General features: G+C 40.3%; 1 long non-coding RNA gene across 1 annotated transcript; it reads right to left on the bottom strand.

The window, feature by feature from the left end:
- Positions 1 to 499: 499 nt before the first annotated feature.
- On the bottom strand, positions 500 to 3,769 carry LOC139082074 (uncharacterized). Its single transcript, XR_011537783.1, has 2 exons — positions 3,595 to 3,769; positions 500 to 2,063 (listed from the first exon to the last, which is right to left on the bottom strand). It is a non-coding gene; the product is annotated as an uncharacterized lncRNA (long non-coding RNA).
- Positions 3,770 to 4,214: the final 445 nt, after the last annotated feature.

The raw sequence follows: 4,214 nt of genomic DNA, 5'->3' as shown, positions 1-4,214 counted from the left end.
GTATAGTATGATCCCATTTTTGTAAAAACACACACATGTTATAAATGTATATATTTTATGAGCATAGAAAAAGATCTTAAACAATATATAAAAATCTTTAGTGGTAAATACTCCCGAGTGAACGTGAGATTGGAGGGATGACTTTTATTTTGACTTGATTCCTTTCTGGATTGTTTTGATTTTTATAATAATTGTGTCTTATTTTTTAACTTGAAAAAACAACTTTAGTATTCTCAGACTTCAACCTTGAAACTTCCTAGCCGCTTTCTACAGTTGCTTGTTAAAATAAAGTAACATTTGCCCATCCAACTTCCATGAACTCTCTCAAGGTGAAGAATTTACCTTCTCTGTGAAAGACAGAGAAAGCCTGAGCTGACGCTCCAGGTTAAGGAGACAAGAAGTAGGATAACTATGTACAACGCAGGTGCCCGGTCTGGATCTGGACCAAAGAAAATTATCTTTTAGTCTTGCTATAAAGGACATAAGACAATTGACAAAATTTGAATAAAGTCCATAGATTTAATAGCATTGTCAATTTAAGTTTTTTATTTTGATAACTGTACTGTGAGTATATAAGAAAACATCCTTAGAATACTCCCTGAAGTATTTAAGCATGCAGGGCTTTCTATCTTGTCTTCTACTTACTCTCGATGGGTCAGGAAAAAACATAGATATAGATACACACTCATAGAGGGATAGAGAGAAAGAAACAAAGAGGAAGTAAATGTGGTAAAACATTAACATTTGGGCAATCTGGGTGGAACTTACACAGGAATTCTTTATACTATTCTTGCAACTTTTCCATAAATCCAAAATTATTTCAAAATAAAGTTTTTAAAAATCCAGAAGGGAGAAAGGGACAGAGAGAGGAAGGAAACTTGCCTTCTCTTCCACTCCTTTCTTACAAATGATGCTCTGGTCCTCTACTCTGTTTTGTTTGTTTAGTTGGTTTTATTCATTGACATAGTTTGATCTTGTCAGTGAAAGCTGATATGTCTTAAAGAAAAGTGAGTTTTCACAAATGCTTGAGACTAATTTAGCTGACAAACATCTCGAGATATTTCACAAGCAAATATGGATATCAAGTGCGATTAACCTGACTTACCAACAGGTCAGAAGATTCAAGAAATTTGGACAAAGTCAGAGTGAGCCAGTGGTAGGACTGGAAACAGAATCCAAGCTTTCTAGCAGCTCATTCAGTATGATTTTTTAAGCCAGAATTCTGTAATGCAGCAGCTATTCTCCAGTGGGAAATTGCCCCTGGGAAGCTAAAAGAGTTCATCAAAGGCAGAGGGTCAGAGTCTTCTGTCTGCTATGGTGAGACACTGGTCATATTGCTACGTGCTCCATAAATCACAAATAATAATATCCCGAGGCATTCTCTTCTGTATTAAAAGATAAGAACTCTGTTTTTTGTTTCCAGAACCATTGCTCTCTTTCCCTGCTTCACGTGGCTCATGTAATTCAGAAGATAGACTTCATTCAAAGAATGAAAAATAGGTGAGCCTGAATCCCGGTGCCTCTCTCCATCAATTCAGCAAGCTGCAGAACGTTATCTGCCTTGTAAGTAGCTCGGCTCCCTCTAACAAGATGAATTTCTTTCCTGAAACAGGTTTGTACTTAGGGCTCCACCACCAGCTGTGTTAGCACACTCTGAGGAAAGGATGTGTCGCTATAAGAAGCCCAAATATGGGCTTTATAGTGTGCAAGTAGACCCCATCTTTGGAGAAAAAACACACACAGTACTCATATATAATTGGCCTTGGCCAGAAACGGTAAGGAAACAGTGTCCACAAATCCTGGCAGAAACAGAGAGGCAGGCAGAACTTCGAAGTCTACTTGAAACTAGAATGGCTCCAGAGGCTTTGTGCAGGCAGCATTCACATGGACTAAAACCTTTCCACTCAAAGTGTGGTTCATACACCTGCAGCTTCAGCACCACCTGGTAGCTTGTTAGAAACGCAGAATTTCAGGCTCCTCCGTGGATAGGTTGAATCAGTATCTGCATTTCAGCAAGATCCCCAGGAGATTCTTAAGCACACTGGAGTTTGAGAAACACTGGACTAGAGGAAATGATGCAAAAGACAGCTTGAGCCTAGAAGAAGTGGAAAGAAACAAGACCACAAAAGAAGACCCCCTGTCCTAGTCTGAACTATCCACACACTGGCATCCAGCACTCTGCCACTTCAACCCTCTGTCCCACTCCATTCTTCCATCCCTCCCATGCATCTCGGATCCATGACTTGCGTTCACCCGAAGTGAAGGGCAGGCGCTAAGCAGCCTCATGGCCTGTTAGCTTGGAAAGATGATCATATGATTTTTATCTTTCAGTCTATTAATGTGATTAATCATATTTATTGATTTGCGTATGTTGAACCATCCTTGCATCCTAGTGGTGAATCCCACTTGATCATGGTGTATGATCATTTTAATGTGCTATTGAATTCAGTTTGCCAGTATTTTGTTGAGAACTTTTGGCCCTATATTCATCAGGGATATTGGCCTGTAGTTTTCTTTTCTTATAGTCTGTGCTGTTTTTAATTGTCTGGGAGACTAAAAGAAATAACTTCCATTTATTGAGTGACTACTATATACCAGGCCCTGTCTCAGGCACTGCATATTTATCATCTTATTTAATGCTTGTAACAACTGTGTAAAGGTTATATCATTAGCTCCAATTTACTAACTAAAAAACTGAGGTTTTGCCCAAGATCACACAGCAAGAAAGTGCTTGAGCTAGGATCCTAGATTCTAAGTTCTGTGTTCGTTCTCCTGTACCACAACTACACAGAGACTAAGATTTTTAATCTTATTTCTTAAAGGAAAAAAAAAAAGTCAATTCTATATGACTCCACTTCCACAGGAAACTAGATTCCGTCCAGCACAGGATAGCTAGCTTCAGCAAGGCCAGAAATTGTTCATGAGTTGTTATTGGAGATGGAAAGAAAATTTATAAATAGTGATGGAATCTTCATCTGACAGCATTCTAAGGGCCTCTAGAGGTCGTTCAGGCCAAATATGTCCCAGACCACACACTTGCCTTAAAGCATTGGCTTGAACGGTGACATGAGGAGAAATTCACTTCCACAAGAAGCTACCCATTCCATTTAAACATTTTGCCCTCAAATGGAGCCAAAACAGCCTCCAATTTTTCTTTGGAAGCCACACAGAATAACCCCAAACCTCTCCCTTCAATAGCTTTTCAAGAAATCAAGACAATAAACAGGGCAAACACAAAAGTAGAATTTCTCTTTTGCCATTAAACGGGCTCGATCTTTGATCTCTTCCTTATATGACATGATTTTCAATCCCTTTTCCATTCTTTCTCCTCCCACAGGCACACATCAAGCTGCCCAAGCTCCGCTTTAAAGTGAGCTCCCAAAACCCATCTCACAATTATGGCCAATGTGTGGCTAAAGCAGAGACATTTTCTCCCCATAGCTTCACCCCAAATCTCTCTTTCCATCCTGACTTTTGCCCCAGCCCCTCACATAGAGCTGATCCAAAGGCAATCCATCTACTGAAGAGCCGTGCCGCTGATAACTACACAAATGCATTAACTCTCCCAAGTGTTTCACCCACCCACTCACCCACCTGCCTCCGAAGGCTCCCGTTCTGAAGTGGCAATGTGATCAATCAAGTCGGTTCCATGTTCCACAGCCCACACGGTACAGGGAAAAAATTAATGACACTGACTGTTCTTGCTAGAGAAGCAACTCAACTAGACAGCAGCCTTTACAACAACAGGAAAGGAACACTTTTAGTCATCCTGCAAGAGAACAAAAATATATATATATAGGTTTTTTTTTTTTTACACTTCATATATATATATGAAGTAAAAAGCCATTTGCCCAAAAGCCATAGCAGGGCTTATGCTCTACTGACCTAAGTAAAAACTAGGATTCCTCTTTTTAATCAGTACTTAAGCACTTCACAGACACCAAGGCAGTGAAGTCAGAAATACTTGATTTAGAGTCTAAACTCAGCCCCTGTGGTTTGCAGATTAGGATTTCCAAACCAACTCAATGTGAATGGATGCACTACAAGGACAGGAAAGGCTCCTCGGTGCCATCCATCACAGCTCCCAGCAGCTCTGCTTTGTTTGCTGCCCACCAGACCCAGGGAGTCAAGGCTGGCTACATTTCTCTTTCTCTCTCTCTTTCTCTCTCTCTCTCTCTCTCATTCTCTGTCTCTCTCATTCCCTGCCTGCCCCT

Source organism: Equus przewalskii, chromosome 2 (genome assembly GCF_037783145.1).
Source record: "Equus przewalskii isolate Varuska chromosome 2, EquPr2, whole genome shotgun sequence".
Taxonomy (NCBI): Eukaryota; Metazoa; Chordata; class Mammalia; order Perissodactyla; family Equidae; genus Equus; species Equus przewalskii.
This window is presented reverse-complemented; position numbering and strand designations above follow the sequence as displayed.